This window comes from Pongo abelii, chromosome 5 (assembly GCF_028885655.2).
Source record: "Pongo abelii isolate AG06213 chromosome 5, NHGRI_mPonAbe1-v2.0_pri, whole genome shotgun sequence".
Lineage (NCBI taxonomy): Eukaryota > Metazoa > Chordata > Mammalia > Primates > Hominidae > Pongo > Pongo abelii.
Window position 1 is genome coordinate 43,724,406 of NC_071990.2, and position 13,221 is coordinate 43,737,626.

General features: G+C 45.5%; 1 protein-coding gene and 1 non-coding gene across 17 annotated transcripts in view; both read left to right on the forward strand.

The window, feature by feature from the left end:
- The first annotated feature begins 1,741 nt into the window (after positions 1–1,741).
- LOC112133967 (U6 spliceosomal RNA) lies at positions 1,742–1,848 on the forward strand. Its single transcript, XR_002915564.1, has one exon. It is a non-coding gene; the product is annotated as a U6 spliceosomal RNA (small nuclear RNA).
- Positions 1,849–5,080: 3,232 nt separating this feature from the next.
- TJAP1 (tight junction associated protein 1) overlaps positions 5,081–13,221 on the forward strand; it is a 28,606-nt gene continuing 20,465 nt past the window's right edge. For 8 of the 16 annotated variants that reach the window (XM_063724608.1, XM_063724610.1, XM_063724609.1 and 5 more), the window contains exons 1-3: positions 5,098–5,191; positions 5,650–5,791; positions 6,218–6,277. The gene's annotated coding sequence lies outside the window, so the exon portion shown is untranslated. 16 annotated transcript variants of the gene reach the window in all.

Below are 13,221 nucleotides of genomic sequence, written 5' to 3' on the forward strand. Positions count from 1 at the left end.
TAGTAGAGACAGGGTTTCACCATGTTGGCCAGTCTGGTCTCGAACTCCTGACCTTGTGATCTGCCTGCCTTGGCCTCCCAAAGTGCTGGGATTACAGGCGTGAGCCACAGCCCCTGGCCGACCACTCTATTTTCTATCTCTATGAATTTGACTGCTCTAGGTACCTAAAATAAGTGGAATCATTCAGTATTTGTTTTTTTGTGACTGGCTTATTTCACTTTGTGTGGTATCCTCAAGGTTTATCCATGTTGTAGCCTGTGTCAGAATTCCTTCCTTTTCAAGGCTGAATAATATTCCATTGTATGTATTTGCTACATTTTGTTTATCCATTAATCCATCAATGAACATTTGTGTTGTTTCTACCTTTTGGCTATTATAAAATAATGTTGCTATGAACACAGGTGTACAAATATTTATTTGAGTTCCTACTTTAGTTATGTATCTTTTGAGAGATAATTTTTTTTTCTTTTTAAGATGGAGTTTTGCTCTTGTTGCCCAAGCTGGTGTGCAATAGCGTGATCTTGGCTTACTGCAACCTCTGCCTCCTGCATTCAAGTGATTGTCCTGCCTCAGCCTCCTGAGTAGCTGGGATTACAGGCATGCACCACCACACCCGGCTAATTTTTTGTATTTTTAGTAGAGACAGGGTTTCTCCATTTTGGTCAGGCTGGTCTCAAACTCCCGACCTCAGGTGATCGCCTGCCTCGGCCTCCTAAAGTGTTGGGATTACAGGCGTGAACCATCGTGCCCGGCCAAATGGTTTTAATAATATGAAGAATGCAAGTTCCCACCACGTTTCAAGGTCTTTAAAATTACATTTCTTACACTTCCATAAAATTCAACATCCCAAGTTAGGAAAAAGTCATTACATCTAATAAAAGCTTATCCACCAAGTTGGCAGCTGTGGACTTCTATTAATAGACTGAAGAATTAGGAAATGTGTATAACTTAAATCTAGGGAAGTAGATTAAGTTATCACCTCTTGAAGTTTTGAAATCATTGTTATAACAACCATGTATACATGGTTCAGCATCACAAAATCAGAGTCACAAATAGGAACATAGCCTCATGGCTTCACATTGTTAGCAGATAATGTTGCTGGCAACCAAAAAGGCTGCATATGGCCTAAGGCCCTTCTAGCTGTCATAATGAACAGGTCACACGACTGTGGGGCTGAGTCCAGTATGGTTTCGACTCCTCTTTCCCAGCAATTTCCTTCAATACCTGAAGCTCAAATTGCTATCTTTGTCCACTGCTTCTATTCCAAGACCCCTTTTGCCTATGTAGAGGGTGTCATGCCAACCCCGGACTCCACACCAAGCACATCTGTCCCAGCAGGGTGACTAGTCCATATAAATTAAATCATCAGAAAGGACTGCCTTGGACCTAGGTGGATTATGCCTTGAGAAATGCTTGACCATGTTTGTGCAGATGGGCCCTGCATACCTGCAGCCCTATAGACGCCAAACATATGAAAATTGTCATCAAAATGAAGTGAGCCTGACTCTTCTGCAACTTGCAGCTATTTCTTAAGACCCTGAAAGCTAGAAGGACCCCTAATTTTTACCACTTTCCTCATGGTTCTCTCGCAGAGATAGTGAACAACTATGTTATCGTGGCCTAATAAATATTTAGGTACACAAGTGGGTTTGTCCATCCACAGAGGGCGGAATGATGAAGCAAACCAGCCTCGCTACAATCAAAATAACTTTATCTCTCATATGTTAAAAGTTAAAAACTTGTGCTTGCTTCTGCAGCACATATACTAAAACTGGAATGATTCAGGGAAGATTAGCATGGCCCCTGTGCAAGGATGATACGTGAATTCATAAAGCCTTCCATATTAAAAATAATAATAGGCCGGGCGCAGTGGCTCACGCCTGTAATCCCAGCACTTTGGGAGGCCGAGGCAGGTGGATCACAAGGTCAGGAGTTCAAGACCAGCCTGGCCAAGATGGTGAAACCCCGTTTCTACTAAAAATACAAAAATTAGCTGGGCGTGGTGGTAGGCACCTGTAATCTCAGCTACTCGGGAGGCTGAGGCAGAGAATTGCTTGAACCCGGGAGGCGGAGGTTGCAATGAGCTGAGATCGCACCACTGCACTCTAGCCTGGACGACAGAGCAAGACTCTGTTTCAAAAAATAATAATAATAATAATAATAGGCTGGGCACGGTGGCTCATGCCTGTAATCCCAGCAGTTTGGGAGGCCGAGGCAGGTGGATCACCTGAGGTCAGGAGTTTCAGACCAGCCTGACCAACATGGTGAAAACCCATCTCTACTAAAATACAAAAATTATCTGGGCATGGTGGTGGGCACCTGTAATCTCAGCTATTTGGGAGGCTGAGGCAGAAGAATCGCTTGAACCCAGGAGGTGGAGGTTGCAATGAGTCGAGATCATGCCATTGCACTCCAGCCTGGGCAACAAGAGTGAAACTCCATCTTAAAAAATAATAATAAAATAATAATAATAATAATAAACTCTAGAGGACTGTGATTCCCATTCTTTTCAAAAGTATGTTTATGTTTACTGATACTTCCTTTGTTTCAAAATATAAACTTGAATTGCTTTTCAAATCTATATTTGAAAGTACAACAGCCTTTCTCCCCTTGTGAACCCCAAAACAATTTCTGGGAAGGTTGAAATGATATCTAGGAATTATATCTATTTAGAAAAGCAAACCAGCTTCCTAAATTTCTTCCTTCAGCCAGATACCTTTTGGTAAACAGCAAAAGTCATTTTTTTTTTTTTTTTTTTTTTTTTTCAGATGGAGTCTTGCTCTGTCACCCAGGCTGGAGCACAGTGGCACGATCTTGGCTCACCACAACCTCTGCCTTCCGGGTTCAAGCAATTCTCTTGCCTCAGCCTCCTGAGTAGCTGGGACTACAGGTGCATGCCACCATGCCCAACTAATTTTTGTATTTTTAGTAGAGAGAGGGTTTCACTATGTTGGCCAGGCTGGTTTATTTAGTGTAATTTTATTAAATTAATTTTTAAAAAGATGTATAGGATAGAAAGGCATGGATGGGATGGGAAATAAAAATGGCTGACCTCTCCCTCTGGGGATCTAGGAGCCTCTGCTGAGGTTTTTGTGTGTGTGAGTTGATGGGGGGGTGGGTACTTGAGATCAGCTTCACCAAGGGGCAGACCCAGCTCCATCCCTAGGCCCAGGGAAATGGGATACCTTGCTGCTCTGAAATGTTGATGAGCTGTGGAGGGGAGAGGGACAGGGGAGCAGATGGAATTCCTGGACAATTGTTCCGGCTGTCACCAGAGAGGATAGGCTGGAGGGGGCCCTGGATAATTTATGGAGGGACAGATGCTTCTCCGGAACCATCTGGCCAAGAGAGGCGTGGGCTCGGGGTGGATGATGTCTTTAGGTCTGAGGAGACTCCTGGCCCCCAGCCTTCCTCATTTCCTCTGCCTGGCCTGCTCGGTGCCCTGGGGCTTTCCTAGGATGGCTGTGCTCCCTGAGGACCCAGCTCTAGAATTCCACCTGATTCTCATCTCACTCTCTCCTTTGCTGAGTCTGGGGCTTGTCTTTGCTACTATTCCTGATAGGGCTAAGTGGGGCCTTGGGGTCATGTAACTTCCGTCTGTGCATTTTCTTATTTTATAGTATTTTCAACCCCTCTTCTCCACCAGTATATTCCAAAATCTGTCAATCACTCACCTCTATACCATTTATTCATTCAATAAATATTTACTGGCCGGTGCAGTGGCTCACACCTGTAATCTCAGCACTTTGGGAGGCCGAGGCAGGTGGATCACTTGAGGTCAGGAGTTCGAGACCAGCCTGGCCAACATGGTGGAATGGTGGAACTCCTGTCTCTACTAAAAATACAAAAAATTAGCTGGGTGTGGTGGCATGCGCCTGTAATCCCAGCTACACAGGAAACTGAGGTGGAAGAATCACTTGAACCCAGGAGGTGGAGGTTGCAGTGAGCCGAGATCGCACCACTACCCTCCAGCCTGGGCAACAGAGTGAGACCCTGTATCAAAAATTAATTAATTAACTAAACAGACAGAATAAAAAAAATCTATTGAATACCTACTATGCCAGGCATTGTTTTAGACACTGGGGATGCTGTGATGAGCAAGAAAACATCCCAGACCTCTGGAGTTTGGTTTGTAGTGGGGAGATGATCAATAAACAATAAATATTTAATATAATGTCAGATAATGATAAGTACTATGAATGAAAACATTAAAGCAGGGTAAAGGAGAATAGGGATGCTGATTTAGATTGAGTGGCCAAGGAAGGCTTCTCTAAAGTGATGACACTTGAGCAAAGACACAAATGAGAGTCAATATTTGGAGGAAGAACATTCCAGGTATGGGGAATAGCAAATTTAGAGACCTTGAGGCAGAAATATGCTTCATGCATCGGAGGAAAACATGCCATTTATTCATTAGGCAATTATTGTGTGCCAAGCACCTGCTAGGGAGTATGAAGATGCAATCAAACATAGTTTTTGCCCTGAAGAAGCAGCAGGGCAAAAGTGATATAACATGTAAATAAATAATTACACTGCACGGGACAGCTACAATAAAGCTATGTAAGAGTTGCTAGTGATGCCCAGCAAAAGGAGCACTAAAGGGAAGTCTTTCTGGAGGAGGTGACATTTTAGCTGACGGTTTGAAGGAATAGGAGGACTTGATGATGCAAGGGAGGAGGAGAGAGATTAGACATCTTAAGGCCCGATGTCCTGAAAACAAAGGACAATTTGGGAACCTGAAGTCCCCGGGAGAGGCAAAAAATGAGGCTGATGAAGGTGGAAGAGGCTAGATCATGCGGATCTTTGAATGCCAAACTGAAAAGCTGGTTTTATTCTTTGGATGACGGGGAACCAGTAGCACGATTCTCTCTCCCACTGTATCTTTGAGATGTGTTCCCCTATTCTTTTTTTTTGTCTTTCAGTACTGGAGTCTTTCCCCGCTTCCCGCTATTGCCCTGCTCGACACCTCCTTCCTTCTGTGGTCAGTCCTCCAATCCCTGCTTTCAGGAAAGCCCCATTTTTCGCCATCACCTACCTAGTGTCCCACTTCCCCAACCCGAGGCCCCGCCCCCATGGCCCCGCCTCAGATGACGCGACACGCCAAGTGCGTGGGGATTCCCGCGGCCCTGGCCACTACCCGGCTTGCCCCGCGGCAAGATGGCGGCCTGAACGCAGCTGGCGGCGGCGGAAAGTTTGTTGTGGGGTTGGAGTAGTCGGGCGGGGAAGCCAGAGTTGCAGGGGATTGCGGGGGCCCTAGCCTGTAGTAGGGGCGAAGGGGGTCCTGGCTCCAGGGTTGAAAAGAGGAGATGGAATGGAGTAAGGTCTGAGGCGGAGAGGAAAAAAAGGAGCTGGGGCGAACCGGGGCCCTAGGGTCCAGTGGCAGCCCTAGGGGAGGGGGATTTGGGGGCGGGGCAGCCAGAAGTAGGTGTTGTGTAGGCCCTGGAGAAGCAGAGTCACAAGTTGGAGGAAAATTTGTTAGCGGCGAATAAAGAAGCCTGGAGCGTGAGATAGAGGCCCGACTGTATCTGGCCGGCCAGAGGGGAAAGGGATCTTTCTAGTAGAGTGGGAGAGTGAGGAAGAGAGATCTGGAGGATGCCGGGCAGATCTGCTAAGGAGGGAACTAAAGCCAGTCAAATCATCCTCTTCTAGGCTTAGATCAGCCTTTCCACAGCTGTAGCAGCATCTGCCCCAATTTCAGCTGAAGATTCAGGTGCCCCAGGGACTGGAAGAAATTACAGTGCCTACTTGGAAAGAAGAGATAGCGACTTGCCCCAATCCAACCCCAGAGCGGGTAAGGTGGCTTCCAGTGACAGGTTTCTGGCTGGAATGCTCCCTGGGAGGAGGATGCATAGGCTTAGAGTGATGCCAAGAAACATTTGGTCTGAGAAGGGCTCACTTTTATAGAGTTTGTCCTTTGTCTGAGGTCCTTAAGTTAGTGTTTGGCGTAGATTGCAGGCTGACTTTTGAGAGCTGGTGTAGAATTAAGCCTTGTGTGCCTTCACCTATGCAAGTAAACCTGGACAGAGGCCTAGAGACCAGGCTGAAGGATTTTAACACATCCCTGTCACAAGCAGTTTCCTACATGCTCATTGTTTCTGCTTCAATATCCCCATCACATCTTCACTTCGGCGTCCTGCCTGGAAGTGGAGATTTGTGGGTGACAGATAGTGGGGAGTCACGAGAAAACAAATTCTGATCGTGTTCATTGACCATTTAGGTACCTGCTGTCACCGACTCCTGAATTCATTCTCGCTGCGTGTCTACTTTTGCTCTTTTGGTAAGAAGGGCTCATTAGTGTTCCTCTGGGGATGTGGATTTTGGTCGGGGTATCAGAGGTGAGGGAAAGGCAGGTTGGGATTAGGGAGAAAAAATGTAGATCAGTTTCTGGTAAGAGATCAAGTGGACTGATGTTAAAGCTCTGGGAATGTTTAGCACCGCACTCCCTATCCTTGAGACCCCTAATATTTGAGAGCTACTTTACAGTTGGACAAGTGTGGTGATGGAAAGAAAGGATCATGGAACTTGCTCTTTTCTTTTCTGGTAGTTTTTTTCTCTCCTTTGTAATCTTCTCATCAAACCACTTTTGAAAAATATCAGTCTCACTAACCAAACTAAGCATGGCCTGAGAGGTAGTGGATTTGGTGTTGGAGAGAAAGGAAAGGGACTGGAGCCAGAGAACACAGTGAACGTGGCCTTCACTTCCTTTGGTGAGTGTTTTGCCCTAGCCCGAGTTGGGAGTAGCCTTCTTATTGAAGCCTGCTTCAGGATCAGCATCGCTTCATGGTGGACTAGGATGGTTTGATCTAGAACTCTTCATTAACTGTCTGCTCTCTACCTGTCCCCCCAATTAAAGGCTTACTCCAAACAGAACAACCCCAGTCACTGTTACTGGGTCAGCTTCAGTACCTTTAGGTATCTGAAGAACTGATGATATGTAGCTGTGACTCTGTTTCTGAAGGTTGAGAACCTCCTTTTTCTGAGGACAATTTGTGCCCCCTTTCAAATTGTAATTGTAATTACCCAAGGGTAGTGTGGTGAACACACATAACAGTTAATAGCACTGACTCTGAGCCCGGCCTAGTGGCACATACCTGTAGTCCCAGCTACTTGGGATACTGAAATGGGAGGAGCACTTGAGGCCAGGAGTTTGAGGCTGCAGTGCACTATGATGGCACCTGTGAATACCCATTGTACTCCAGCCTGGGCAACGTAGGAGATGCAGTCTCCAAGAAACAACAAAAAAAGCACTGGCCGGGTGCAGTGGCTCACTCCTGTAATTCTAGCATTTTGGGAGGCCGAGGCAGGTGGATCACAAGGTCAAGAGATCGAGACCATCCTGGCCAACAAGGTGAAACCCCATCTCTACTAAAAATACAAAAATTGGCTGGGCGTGGTGGCACGTGCCTGTAGTCCCAGCTACTCAGGAGGCTGAGGGCAGGAGAATCGCTTGAACCCGGGTGGTGGAGGTTGCAGTGAGCTGAGATTGCACCACTGCACTCCAGCCAGGTGACAGAGTGAGACTCCATCTCAAAAAAAAAAAAGCGTCTCCGAAAAAGTTTGTTTGACTTTGCCATTTGTAGCTCTGTGACCTTTATTAATTGCATAGCTTTGTATGCCTCAGTTTTCTTATCGATCAAATGTGGGTAGTAAGAATATCTATCGCATAGGGTTGTTGTGAAGGTAAATTAGTTAATACATTAATATGCTTACTCAGTGCCTGACATTAAGTTTTAGTTATACTAGTCAGATCTCAGCACTAATTTCTGTTTCATGGTTGAACCTGCTGTCTCTTTATATAGATAGCATCTGCATTGGTTTGGGCTGCTAGCCTGATGTTAAAGAGATGAAGCAGAGCTGTTGGATAATACAGATTTTTTTGTCGTGAGAATATCCTCATTAGGCTATTTAAGGCAATGTTAAAATGCCAGTGATTTCCTGTTTGAAGCTGTGAGGCTATACAATTATCTTTGCAGTTGAGTAATGATGATGATAATAACAATAATGGTGCTTATTGAGCACATTCTGTGCCTAGGACTGTTGTAAGGGCTTTTCATGTATTAACTAATTTAATTTTTGACTTTTTTTTGAGACGAAGTCTCGTTCTTGTCGCCCAGGCCGGAGTGCAATGGTGCTCTCCTCACTGCAACCGCCGCCTCCCAGGTTGAAGTGATTCTCCTGCCTCAGCCTCCCAGGTAGCTGGGATTACAGGTGCCCACAACCATGCCTGGCTAATTTTTGTATTTTTAGTAGAAACGGGGGTTTCACCGCATTGGTCATGCTGGTGTCGAACTCCTGACCTCAGGCGATCTGCCTACTTCTGCCTCCCAAAGTGCTGGGATTACAGGTGTGAGCCACCGTGCCCGGCCAATTAATTTAATTTTCATAATCATATGAAGTAGATAACTTATTATCCCTGTCTTACAGATGAGAAAATGGAGGCAGAGTGGTTAAGTAATTTGCTTAAGATCACCCAGCTAGTAAGTGACAGAGCTGGGATTTGACCCTAGGCAATCTAGTTTCAGCAATTGAGCTTTTTTTTTCTTTAGGTTGGTATCAAGTTAACTTAAATATGCGTAGTGGCAATTTGTATCTCTCGTTTGTTTGACTATATCCTGGTTCATGTTTGTCTGTCAAGATGGTTAAATGTATATCCATATTGTAGTAGAAATTTTTTTGATTATTTAAAAAAATGTTTAGGGGCTGAGTTTTTCATCACAAACCCTCTCCTTCCTCTCAGAAATAGTAACTGATGCATGGGCTGTGGTGAGGGAGTCTGCTGTGCCATGTCAGTCAAATCTGGGCTGTCTTCATGATTCAACTTGGTGATGTGATGCAACCTTGGGCCTGGGTTGAATGGGCAGACTGACATTAGAATCTACACCGAGCACACCTTAAAGGGGTGTGTGTGTTTATTACTGTAGATGTACTTATAAGGCTCATTTCTGACTTTGATTACTGACATGAGCAGTTGATTAGCCATAGTAAATATTAAATTCATAGTCTGGATATAATTTTTAAAAAATAGCAAGACATCATCCCCCCCCAAAAAAACTTAACAGTTAGTGTCTTTCCTGAATAAAATTAATAAAATTTGAAACAATAAATAATAAAAATAGGAAGTAGCAAACTACATAGAAAAAAAAAAAAAGAAATGGCATTTTAAATAGCTCCCTCCCCTCAGCTGAATGGGAAAATGGAAAACAAATGTGCTGCTGACGCCTGTGTTGTTTGAAGAAGGCCCTGGCAGCGGTGCTCAGTCTCTCCCTTTAGCCAGGCAGGAGGCCCAGTGTAGCCTTGAGGCAGAGGTGTGCCCAAGGTTTGATTGACTAGCTTTCCTTTGCCCTGTATTTAAGACTCACTCTCCTCCTCCTTCTGAGTCATGTCCTGTCTATTTAACACACCCTCAGGGCCCTTCTTTTTCTTCAACAAATGACTCTCTACCCTACCATTGAAGTAGGCACGTGTCTGCCATCTAATTAGATTTCAGGGGAATTGAGGGCTCAGGACTTTGGGCTTTCCCTGGGAACTCTGCGTTGGCCCTCTGATGACCTTTCCTATTTGTTTGGCACATGTGATTTTGAGAAGCAGACAGTATCTGTCAGACATATTGCTCCCCACTCCATGAACTCAGGAGCCATATATCTTAGGATAGTGTACTTTATCTTGCATTGCGTGGCAGTCAGCGTGCTGAAACGTGTTATCTCTAAAGAGTATACCTTTGTACTTTGGTAGAAGTCCTCAAATTTTCTGGATTCGGGTCACATTTTAGTAAACTATGGAGTTGCAAGGTGAAGGATGATGGATTTTTAGGTGATTCTTCCCCTTTATTGTTTTCTTTGTTGTGTAAATCAATTCTCAGGGTGCCCCTTATTCAGATATTTATGAAGCCAATCCCTTCACTTCCTTCTCACTACCATATTTTGAATGCCAAGGACCTCTGGGTGAAGGAACCTTCATTTCTCACCTGGATTCAGGCTCTTAAATAGCTCTCCGAACTGACCTCATTCTAGCCTCTAGATCTTTGCATACACTGGTGCTACTCCTTTGCCTACACTTTTGTCCTTCAGGTCTCAGTTTAAGTGTCACTTCCTTTAGGATTTCACCCCTGCCCCCTTGAGTGCCCTTCTTCTGTGCTTCTGTCCGATACTTATGCTGTGTCATAATTGCCTGTTTACTTGTCTGATTCTCCTAAGACTAAGTGCCCTGAGAACAGAGACTATGTCTTATTCACTACTGTGTTTGTAGCAGTTAGGACAGTGCTGGGCCATAATAGGTGCTTATGATGCTGTGGTGCATGTAGAATGAATAAAATGTGGTGAGCAGTCTCTTCTCATGCCAGTCTATCTTCCATGGTGCTGTCAAAATTATTTGCCTATAAAATAGTCTTCCTGGCTGGGCGTGGTGGCTCACGCCTGCAATCCCAGCACTTTGGGAGGCTGAGGTAGGCGGATCACGGGGTCAGGAGTTCGAGACCAGCCTGATGAACATGGTGAAACCCCGTCTCTACTAAAAATACAAAAATTAGCTGGGCGTGGTGGTGCGCACTTGCAATCCCAGCTATTCAGGAGGTTGAGGCAGGAGAATCACTTGAACCCAGGAGGTGGAGGTTGCAGTGAACCAAGATCACGCCATTGCACTCCAGCCTGGGCAACAGAGCAAGACTCAATCTCAAAAAAAAAAAAAAAAAGTCTTCCCTTAGAAATGCCATGGGTTCTTCCTTACTTAAAGCTCACACTGTCTGGCTTGGCATGCCAAAAGGCTCCTTATACTGGGATCCAGACCCAGACCATTAGCCTGAGTTGCTGCTACTCCACCTCATCTGTCCTGTGCTTCATTGCTCCCAAATTTCTCACTGCTCCCAAACCTGTCATGGGCATCCATTTAGTTTCATCTTCTTTGCCCGTGTACTTCACTCAGTCCATAATGCTCACCTCTGCCTCTGAAACTGCCCATCCCCTAAGACCCAGCTCCTTTGTCACCTCCAGTGAGAAGCCTCCCCTGGTTTTCTTTCCTCCTCTTGGTCCCCTGCAGCACTTTCTTTGAACCTCTGTTTTGGCACTTACCATGTTGTTTGGTGAGGGCTCTGTTTACTTGTCTGTTTCTTTCACTGGGCTGATCTCCTGTAGACAAGGGACTTTGCAGAGCATGTGGTAGAGAGGAGTTGGTGGGAATGGTAATGAATAGTGTGAAAGAATCTGATTGTGGAGCTAGGCAGACCTGGTTTAAATCCTAATTCTGCCACTCACCACCTGTGCAACTTTGGGGAAGTTCCTTAACCAGTAGGATTCTTGGTCTCATCTTGGTCTCTAAAATGAGGTTGGCTGGGTGTAGTAGCTGACTCCTAATACCCCAGCACTTTGGAAGGCTGAGGCAGGAGGATCACTTGAGGCCAAGAGTTTGAAGCCAGACTGACTGGGCAACATAATGAGACTTTGTCTCTACAAAAAACATACAAAACTTAGCTGGGTATGGTGGCTTGTGCCTGTGGTCCTAACCCTCAGGAGGAGGCTGAGGTGGGAGGATCAAGTGAACCCAGAGTTTGAGGGTGCAGAGAGCTATGATTGCACCACTGCACTCCAGAATGGGTGACAGAGCCAGACCCAATCTCTAAAAAAATTAAAAACAAAAAATAAATAAAATATGGGTGACATCTTTTTTGCAGGAGTAATGAGTTCATAGCTTATAGCATGGTGCCTGGCATATAAAAGACACTTGGGGCTGGGCGTGGTGGCTCACGTCTGTCAATCCCAGCACTTTGGGAGGCTGAGGCGGGTGGATCACCTGAGGTCAGGAGTTCGAGACCAGCCTGGCCACCATGGTGAAGCTCTGTCTCTATTAAAAATACAAAAATTAGCCGGGCATGGTGGCAGGCGCCTGTAATCCCAGCTACTCAGGAGGCTGAGGCAGGAGAATCACTTGAACCTGGGAGGTGGAGGTTACAGTGAGCTGAGATCGTGCCACTGCACTCCTGCCTGGGGCACAAGAGCGAGACTTCATCTCAAAAAAATATGTAAATAAATAAAGGAACTTGGTAAATATTTGTTGAATGAATAAATTTCCCATTTTGGAGCTCTGCAAATAGGAAAAGGCTTTGTTCTATTAAATCTAAAATAAGCCTTTTGATTTCTGCCTGGTAGCCAGGAGCATTTTGAGGTGGGAGTAAAACTGAATCTCCTTTCTTGTGATGAAGCAGTAAAAAAGATGAGATTAGGAGCATCGTCAATGAGCAGCCTGTGCAGAGATTGTTGGTGTTTCTCCCCATCTCTTGTTTGTTTGTTTGTTTGTTTGTTTTTCCCGAGACGGAGTCTTGCTCTGTCATCCAGGCTGGAGTGCAGTGGCACGATCTCAGCTCACTGCAACCTCCACCTCCTGGGTTCAAGCAGTTCTCCTGCCTCGGCCTCCTGAGTAGCTGGGATTACAGGTGCCTGCCACTGTGCCTGGCTAATTTTTTTGTGTTTTTAGTGGAGGTGGGGTTTTACCGTGTTGGCCAGGCTGGTCTTGAATTCCTAGCCTCAGGTGATCCACCCACCTGGGCCTCCCAAAGTGCCGGGATTACAGGCGTGAGCCACCACGCCCGGCCTCCCCATCTCTTGTTTTGTGATGACTCCTTTGATGATCATGATATGCTGGCCTTCTCCAGTTCTGGTGAGGTTGGTGGTGGTGGATTCCTAATGTAATTAAGGCTGGGGATAGACAGAAGGCTGTTCACAGTGGATGACTGGATGGAGAGTTTCAATATCCATGTTTCCCCATATTTTATGGACTGAAAAATGGGTGAAACTGATGGAACACATCCAGGCATTGAGGAAGCCAGACTTCTTGGCCCCACTTTTCTTAGGGCTTTAATGGTCTTCCTGTGCCACAGAACAGGCTTAACTTGGATGCTTCCCACAAATGGGGCTGATAGCTGCATCGTGATCCATTCTTTGCTTTTTTGTTTCTAGTGTAGTTGATGGGGGTAGTCCTTAGAGCCCCAATTCCTAACAAACACCAAATGAATTTCTTTCCAGAATTAAGTGTGTAATGCCAGGGATACTCCAGTGTGAGTTTACAATCAGATGAGGAAGATATATCTGAGTTCTCTGGATGGCAGCCTTGTCTGGTCCTTAAACCCTTGTCCCAGCTAGGTGCCTCTCCTCTGTGCTCTCAAAGCACTCAACCACACTGTACTGGAAGTGACTGTTAACCTGTCTCTCCCCCACTAGGAGTAAGATTTCTGTC